The 8,901-nt window shown below is 50.1% G+C and overlaps 1 long non-coding RNA gene across 2 annotated transcripts; it reads right to left on the reverse strand.

Moving 5' to 3' along the window:
* Window positions 1–313: 313 nt before the first annotated feature.
* LOC144333873 (uncharacterized) lies at window positions 314–7,660 on the reverse strand. 2 transcript variants are annotated; one of them, XR_013403005.1, is made up of 3 exons: window positions 7,402–7,660; window positions 2,104–2,972; window positions 314–588 (listed from the first exon to the last, which is right to left on the reverse strand). It is a non-coding gene; the product is annotated as an uncharacterized LOC144333873 (long non-coding RNA). The 2 variants fall into 2 exon arrangements; XR_013403004.1 differs by lacking the exon at window positions 314–588 and having other exon boundaries at window positions 859–2,972; window positions 7,402–7,659.
* Between the last annotated feature and the right edge of the window lie 1,241 nt (window positions 7,661–8,901).

Below are 8,901 nucleotides of genomic sequence, written 5' to 3' on the forward strand. Positions count from 1 at the left end.
AAAAAAAAAAAAAAAAATGCCTTTCGACTCAGCACACCCAGGCACACCCAAGGCAGGAGGAACTCGCTTCCAGCAGGGGTCTGGGGGATATTCGAAGCTCAGAAATCACAGCCAGCCCCAGCCCCCAGGGCCTAGAGAGCACCATCCAGGCACTGTGGAGCGGTACCGAGAAAATGGAGCTCTGCTTGCGGAAACCAGAGAGCAGAGCTGCTTAAAGACACCTAGGAGGTAGTGAATAAAGGAAAACACTAGAACCGAAAGTATAGCGAGATCGTGACACACAGGATAGCGTGTGGCGGTTATGTAAGGTGCATGCACGTTGGGCTTCTGAGTCACTGGTGACCAGATCCAGGTGGGTTTCTTCAAGAGGTCTTGGCTCTAAAGGGTAGGGAACAAGTGCATGTGAAGTACCTACTGTGTGCCAGGTGTGCTCACCTATGTGATCTTAGTGACATCTGCTCAGCAAAACTGTGACGTGATGTTATCGGTTCCCAGGTGAACAGGGCCTGGAGAGGTCGGGCGTCCTCACGTAGTTAGAAAGGAGAAACCCCGTCTGTCTGTTGGGCTCTGATGCTCCATCACTTCCCACTGTCGACGAAAAGAGTCAAGCTCTGTAAAATATTTGAAGATTCTGAGCGAAATATGAGTGACTATGACCCATGACACAGCCTCAGGAAGTCCTGAGAACATGTGCCCGAGGTGGTCGGGACGCAGCTTGGTTTTATACATTTTAGAGAGGCATGAGACATCAATCAAATACATTTAAGAAATTCGCTGGTTTGGTCCAGAAAGGCGGGACAACTCAAAAGGTGGCGGGTGGGAGTGGCGGTGGTTCCAGGCTATAGGTGAATTTAAACATTTTCTGGTTGACAATTGGTTGAGTTTGTCTAAACAACTGGGATTCATAGAAAGGGAATGTTCAGGTTAAGGTAAAGATTGTGGAAAAAGTTCTTTTGAAGTCTAATAGTGGCTGCCCTTAGAGACAATAGATGACAAAAGTTTCCTATTCAGATCTTAGTTAATCTCTTTAGGATTGGGAGGGTCAGGAAGAAAAAGATCTAGCTACTATAACAGAGATTCTTTACAGATGCAGATTTTTCCCCCACAAAAAAACAGCTTTGTGCAGCGCCATTTCAAAATATGGCAAAGAAACATGTTTTGGGGTAAATATTTTTATTTTCTTCCTTGTCTCATAATGTTATGCCAGCCAGAGTCAAGCTGGAAAGTAAGTCACAATATACAGGGTTAAATAAAACCCATCTGATGAGAATTTATGATTTGTAGGGCATGACTCCACAGACCCCTTAGATAGCAATTTGCGCAAGATTAAAAAAATCAGAGTTTAGTCATCACCACGGTGTCAACTTGGTAATGTGATGAAATGGCAGCAAGATTTCAAAGATTTTGAGGGAGAGAGCAGAGAGTGGCTCAGGGAAAGAAGTGGAGTGTTGAGTCAGTTGGCTTAATGGGAACCTGGTTTGCCCATTTTGAAAACCACAATGGAGAAATAATCACCCAGATCTGCTATTTTTTCACCTTAAAACATCCTGGGGCCCGTCATCTTGCACCCTGGCTCTCCAGAGCAGGACTGGAAGGTCTTTGGGGGCCCCGCTCCTCTGAAGGATCATTCACCCCACCTGTCACATTCCTCCCTGGCCAGGCCTCACACTAAAGAGACTCACCTGGCTCCACCAACACCCACCCCAGACTCTGTACAGGGGAATCAACAGAAATGGAATCTTTAGCCCCACAAAGAGGCTGTGACATTCCCACTGCCACTTAAGGGTTCAGGCTAGTCAGAGAGTCATAGAACATTCAAGTGTGAAGGAACCATCAGGACAGCTCAAGAAGCCGAAGCCAGGCAAATCAGATGGCCCAGGGCCACACGGGGAGGGAGTGGCGGGGTCCCTGCAGGCTGTGTTGCCCCTTCCAGGCCTCCTCTGTCACCAGAGGAACTGCTCCTACTGCTTAGAATCATATTAAACCTTTGAATGGGGTGTGTAAGGACACTTTCCCCTGGAAAAATGCTACATCACTCACTTCATATCCTGGCCTTAGGCCAACTGAGCCCTCACCCCACCCTCCCTGCCTAAGTCACCTCACCAAGCATCCTCTGGCACTGACGACGATGCTTTTGGCCTGGTAACCAAGGTTTCCTGACCACCTGACGGTAGGGCCCCTCCACATGGGATATTCGTCCTCCCAGAAGCAGGTCTTCCAGTGACGGATCTGCACTAATGTGACCAAACAGAGGGCGTCCTCCTCCTCTCTCTGCTTCTTGTAAGTTCCTTGCAAAATTAGTGGGACAAATAAGTACAAGTTGCATGAAAATGAGAAACAGTTCTTCATTTGCCATCCACACCAGGAGCGCGAGGCCCTGGAGCCCAGCTGTGCGTTAGATGTTGTCTCTGCAGCCCAAGGTAGGAGGCTACAGAACAACTGCACAAAGCAATTGTTCATCACCAAATATAGGGGACAGAAGAGTGCTAAGGGAAGAAGAGTCCATCCATAAATAAATAAAATGGCAGCAAATTAGGAAATAACAGAAACCATACTGTCTCATGACGTCCATTCACTTGCTCATCACAGCCTATCCAAGGCTGCTTTCAGAGTTCCAGTGAGTTCTTCACTGTTCCCACTCTTGTAAGCTCTTAAATATGCCTGGTCAGCTCCTCTTGCTTCTTTGTTTTTTAAAAACATACTACAGGAACTATTTTTGCAGCAGAACCTTCCTCCTCGGATAAAACTTCGCTTCGTGGGCTCTGACTTTTGAAGCCAGGCTTTCCCTCCTCTGAGCCAGCGCGCCTCCTCTGAGGTCCGTTTCAGTCTGGAGGCCTGTGGTGATGTCAGTGTGCCTCAGCTGTTTTCAATTAAACCCCTCGAGCGGCGCTGAATAAATGGCTTCAGCAAGCTGATTTTCCAAAGGGTCCACCTTATTTTGAATCAACGTGTCAAAACAAAATCAACTCAACCTGAAACACATATAGTGCAAATAAATACATCTCTTCACAGATTTACCTTAAAAGTTACAAGGGCAGGCTGGGCACGGTGGCTCACGCCTGTAATCCCAGCACTTTGGGAGGCTGAGGTGGGTGGATCACCTGAGGTCAGGAGTTCGAGACCAACCTGGCCAACATGGCAAAACCCCATCTCTACTAAAAATACACAAATTAGCCAGGTAAGGTGACGAGCACCTGTAATCCTAGCTACTCGGGAGGCTGAGGCAGGAGAATCACTTGAACCCAGGAGGCAGAGGTTGTGGTGAGCCAAGATCGTGCCATTGCTCTCCAGCCTGGGCTACAGAGTGAGACGCCATCTCAAAAAAAAAAAAAAAAAAAAAAAAGACAACTGAATTTCTGGGGAGCACAGGTTTGTGGGAAAATGTCCACACAATTATTCCATCCCCTTTTACCTCGTGGCTTCTGTGCAAAGCCACAGGGTTTTAGGACAGAACAGCCAGAGAGGGACCTCACTGCCGAGTCAGAGACGGTTCCCTAGGCCCGGCCATCTGCTTCCAATGTCTGCTGTCACTGTGCCTCTGCTCCCACCATCAAGGCCGGGGGAACTCCAGTGGCAAAAGCCCCACACCCCCAATCTACATGTGGGTTACATTATTTTGCTCATCACTGGTCAGTGCAAAATTTGCATAGGTAATTCTCAAGTGCTGTTATTCCTGGCAGACATGACCCTGGGCCGTCCCACAGTGATGGTGAGCCTGCCAATGCCTGTCCAGGATGGCCCAGGGCTATAAGTAGGAAAGGAGAAGTTTTAGAGAAGCAAGGAACTGAGGCAGAGTAGAGAGAAGCCCCTTCAACAAGGGCAGAGTCATGAAATTAGCACCCACCCAGCCCAGTCACACAGGGCCTTGAACCCAAGAGTTTTTTTTTTTTCTTCTTTTTTTTTGAGACAGTGTCTTGCTCTGTCACCCAGGCTCAAGTGCAGTGCCGTGACCATGGGTCACTGCAGCCTTGACTTCCCGGACTCAAGCAATCTTCCCATCTCAGCCTCCCAAGTATTAATAACTGGGACTGTAAGCAAATGCTACCATGCCTGGCTAGCTTTTTGTTGTTGTTGTTTGTTTGTTTGTTTGTTTGTTTTTGAGATGGAGTCCAAAATCAGGATTCCAAGAGATGGATTTTATTTTTTGACATCCAGCCCAGGCTAGAGTGCAGTGGCACAATCTTGGCTGACTGCAACCCTGGCCTCCCGGGTTTTAGCGATTCTTCTGCCTCAGCCTCCCGAGTAGCTGGGACTGCAGGTGTCCGCCACCATGCCCAGCTAATTTTTATATTTTTAGTAGAGATGTGGTTTCACCATATTGGCCAGGCTGGTCTTGAGCTCTTGACCTCATGATCTACCTGCCTTGGACTCCCAAAGTGCTAGGATTACAGGCCTGAGGGACCGCACCCAGCCTTTTTTTTTTTTTTTTAAATAGGGATAGGGTTTTGCCATATTGCCCAGGCTGAGCTCAAGCAAGGGGCTTGTCTCAAACTCTTGGGCCCACCTTGGCCTCCCAAAGTGCTGGGATTACAGTTGAGCCTCCGCATCTGGCTCCTCTGCGCTTTTTAACATGCGCTTTTCTTATCTTCCTGAACCAACTGTAAGGTCCCTGAAGTCAGGGATAGTGACATACACCTTCAGGTCTCTCAAAATGTGTGGATACTATGTTCTCCAATATCCCTGGTGACTAAAATGAGTGCTTGTGGACAAATACCTAACACATAAATGATTTACTAAATATATAGAGAGATAATGCAGGTAATTACATTTCTACCTGTTAATCAACACACATGAAATGCTAGGATAGTGTCCGAAAAAGTTTTAAAATAATAGTACTATTTTATTGCTTAAAAAAAATCCACCTGTCTTCCTGAATGACGCACCACCCACCCCACCCCAGCCCAAAGCTAAAGCATCCTGAACAAGTTCTTATGCAAAGAGGCGGGCCTGTCTCAGGCCTCTAGAAGAGTCGGCTCCTGCCTGGAGGCACTTCCTGGCTAGGTGGGAGACAGTCCAATCCCCATGGCCCACAGGAAGCAATATTTCACTCTGTGCCAGTTACCGCTGAGGGTATTCCCACTGGGAACACCCAAATGAGGTATAAACTTTCTCCCAAACACTTATAACTTGGAAGCTTCCCACCAACCTGAAACATGGGAGCAGAAGCTGGAAGACATGGTGCGGGGCACACGGTGGGTGCCAGTTCCGACCAACCTGACACATGGGAGCAGGAGCTAGAAGACAGGGTGGTGGGCACACGGTGGGTGCCAGTTCCTACCAGCCTGAAACCCGGGAGAAGGAGCTAAAAGACAGTTCTGGCACACAATGGGTGCCAATTCTGACTGGCAAATGACTAATGTATTGTGACCCGGAGGGTGTGCTGGCCTGAAAATGAAGCTTACGTTAGAACCTAATGATTGTGCAGACTGGCCCTGGGATGGGGAAACGACTGCTTTTTAGTGTGGTTAATATATACGTGTTTTAAGGCAATGCCGAGGGTGTCCATTTGTAGAGAAAACTCGGGGATGGAAAGCTTGCATAGTCACTAAGAGGGGAACTGAGGTGTGGGTCCGGACCCATGATCGTCTGGTGTGCCCGCTGCCCACCCAGCTGCCTGGAAAAGACTGAGCACCTGTGCCCCAGCCTCTGGCCATTGTCTGAGGGCTCCCAACCCTGCTCCAACTCCCACGTCCTGCTTGTCTCCTGCTCAGCTCTGTCCGTGCTCCACCCTCAGCTCACCTGCCCATTGACGTGACCTGCCCAGCTCCTGGGAGCATTTACATGTGTGACTCCTGCCCTCTGCTCCAACCTTGGTCCCTAAATCATCCAGTCCTGCTGGGGCGCCTCCAGTTGCCCCGGGCTTCCTCCATGATCTCCCTAGACCTGGTCTAAATCTCTCACCTCCTGCCTCAGTTTGCCCTTTTGAATCTTCTCCCTTTCCTCTTCCCGCAAGTCTGCACCCTGCTGGCCCCTTGCTAAGTCTCCTCCTTCTGTCCCCATCTTTGCTCCCAAGGGTCCTCACCAGCGAGGGCTTTGCCTTCTTCTCTGCTTCTCAGGAGGTCCCTGAGGGTTCCTGGGATCCCTGGGGACTCATGCCTTCCTGGGCAGCCATGGGGCTCAGTGGACAAGCATGGGTTCTGGAGGGCAGGCACACCTGCATTTGAATCCTGACGCTGCTCCTTTCTAGAGTGTGACCTCAGGTCACTGCCTTATTCTCTGCATCTATAAAATGAAGGTAATTCCAACCTATTTAGTTGTTCTAAGGATTATATTAAAACGTGTGAGACGCCCAGAGCAGGGCTGAGGACATAGTAAATGGTAATAATGGTTGCTTTCCTTTCTTCCTCTGGCGCTAGTGTCTGCACCACCCACTGGGCGCTGTGAGTCAAGCCACACCGCGCCGCACTGGCCAGACCCTACCTGGACTCATAGGCGAGAGGATCTCCCCATGTCTGGCAAGGGTGCTCAGATTTGCCTCCCCTGCCCAGACAAGTAAAGGGCCACTTAAAGAGGTTGAGGGGTGGAGTCCAGAGCCCTGAGCCAAATCTCTGCCCAGACTGTAACCCTCAAGTCATGGGAAAATCTGCTTCTGGGGTGGAGGCTGGTCTTGGAATGGGAGGTAAGGACCAGGACAGGATGGGAAGGACCACCTCGCAGACCTCACTCTCACCACCAGGTATACACACAGTGGCAACTTGCTTGCCCCCTCAGTGGGTGGGCAGTTTTTTCAAGTCCTTGAAACACCAAGGTTTTGTCACAGTTTTCTCCCGGGGCAAAGGGGCTACTTTCTCCTACACTAAAGAGAGCCCTCTCCAAACAATTTATCCTTTGCCAGAGATACTGGGCTCTGTGCAGGCTCTTAGACGGAGATTTCTCGACTGATCAAGAAGCATCTGCTTCCCTTATTCACTTAGCAAATATTTCTTTTCTTTTCTTTTTTTCTTTTTTTTCTTTTTCTTTTTTCTTTTTTCTTTTTTTTTTTTTTTGCAACAGAGTCTCACTCTGTCGCCCAGGCTGGAGTGGAGTGGTGTGATCTCTGCTCACCACAACCTCTGCCTCCCGGATTCAAGCCATTCTCCTGCCTCAGCCTCCCGAGTAGCTGGGATTACAGGTGCCTGCCACCATGCCCGGCTAATTTTTATATTTTGAGTAGAGACGGGGTTTCACCATGTTGGCCAGGCTGGTCTTGAACTCCTGACCTTGTGATCCACCTGCCTCACCCTCCCAAAGTGCTAAAACTACAGTCGTGAGCCACCGCGCCTGGCCCCAGAGATGGCTTTCTATCCAGAGCAAGAGGGAAATATTCTGGAAGTTACACTCGCCCATGCTTTCCTCCCCACCAACCGGACAAAAGGCCAGGGGCCCACTCCAGCTGCCCTAGGGAATCCCCCAACATCTCACCTCTCCTTAGCTCCTCTGGGCTGCTGCAATGACATCAATGTGACTTCAGCACTGCGCTTTTTGAGCTAGAGGCTCTGCTTCGTTGCCCTCGGGCCCCACTTCCTCTAAATTCCCCGCTCATCTCCCTGTGGCTCCACTTCTCCTTCGGTGCCCATGGCAGAGTTCTTAAGTGTTCCCCGTGCACAGCCTGGATCCTGTCTGCCGCCTGTCCTACCTGTCCACGAGCTCCCCCTCTTTTTTTTTCCTCACTCTTGACTCAGAGAGACCCCACCCAATGCCTGCCAGATAGCGGAAGCTTAACAATCAGTTGTTAGATGTGCAAATAAAATACAGCCGCAGATAGTTATATTGGTAACACGCACACAACATTCAGAGGCCAAGAGAATGAAAAAGGGAGGTCTAGGAGGTCCTCACCTTCCTTCTTTTGTAAATAAACGATGTCTTTATTATCAACAGGTCCCACCAAGGATTTTTCCTGGTGTGTAAATTTATGAGGTGTCTTATAAAGGAACGGTAAATGGAAAACACAGTTAATTACACACTTAACAAATTGCCTTTATTAAAAAAGAAAAACCAGGAAATCAGGATTGTCCGAACACACCCAGGGGCCATGCCACAAATGTTCTCCTTCTGTGTCAAGTGAGCCAACCCCGTCCCCTCTGTCCCCCTCCCACACACACGTTTCCTCTTGCGTAGCTCAGGCACCGGGACTGGGCCCCCTCCCTAGCCCTGCCAGGAAGGCGAAAAGAAAGCGAGATTGAACTCAGCCAATCAACAGTCAGCATTTCTGAAGTTCCGCCCCCTTTACAAATATGCGCTCCGCCCCCGCCAGCGCCACCTGGAGGTTGAGGAGCGAAATGCAACGCCTGCACCGGGTCGTCGCCGGTACCGAGCCGCCCACTCCGCCGGTTTTTGCAGCCGGTGGAGACCCTGCCTCCGCTCCGAAACCTGCCGACCGCGGTGGGGTTATTCGGAGCGGAGCCGCCGAGGGGCTGTCGAGCGCTTTTGAATCCGTTTACTCAAAACGACTTTCCCCACAACTTTCCCTGATTTCTATTCCCACTTGACCAAAAGAATGAGTTTGATGTGGAAAAGTGGCCAGAAAAGTGACAATAGTGTTAGATGCTCAATAGCATCTCTTTGGGCTCAACCCCCATTAATTAAAGTAGATGCCAGGGGTGGGGAGGTGGAACCCTTTTTCCGGTCCCCAGTCAGTGAGGCTGGGGCTTCGGGCACTGTCCCCACCTCCGCACTAGTGGCCCAGAGATCCTAGAAGGGACCCAGCCTTCCCGCGCTGCACCCAGACCTCTGGGGTGTGACCACCAAGCTGTCCTGGCTCCCCCGCTCAGTGGCCTGATGGGGGTCTCAGTCCTGCTCTCCCTCGTGGGGTCGGGGCACTAAAACAAATCATTTTTTTTCAGGCCGTCCTCCTTGCTCCTAATTGAAAAGGCGGCCTGGCCGGACACGGTGGCTCGTATCTGTAACTCCAGCACTTTGGGG

Source organism: Macaca mulatta, chromosome 13 (assembly GCF_049350105.2).
Source record: "Macaca mulatta isolate MMU2019108-1 chromosome 13, T2T-MMU8v2.0, whole genome shotgun sequence".
NCBI classification, from domain to species: Eukaryota; Metazoa; Chordata; class Mammalia; order Primates; family Cercopithecidae; genus Macaca; species Macaca mulatta.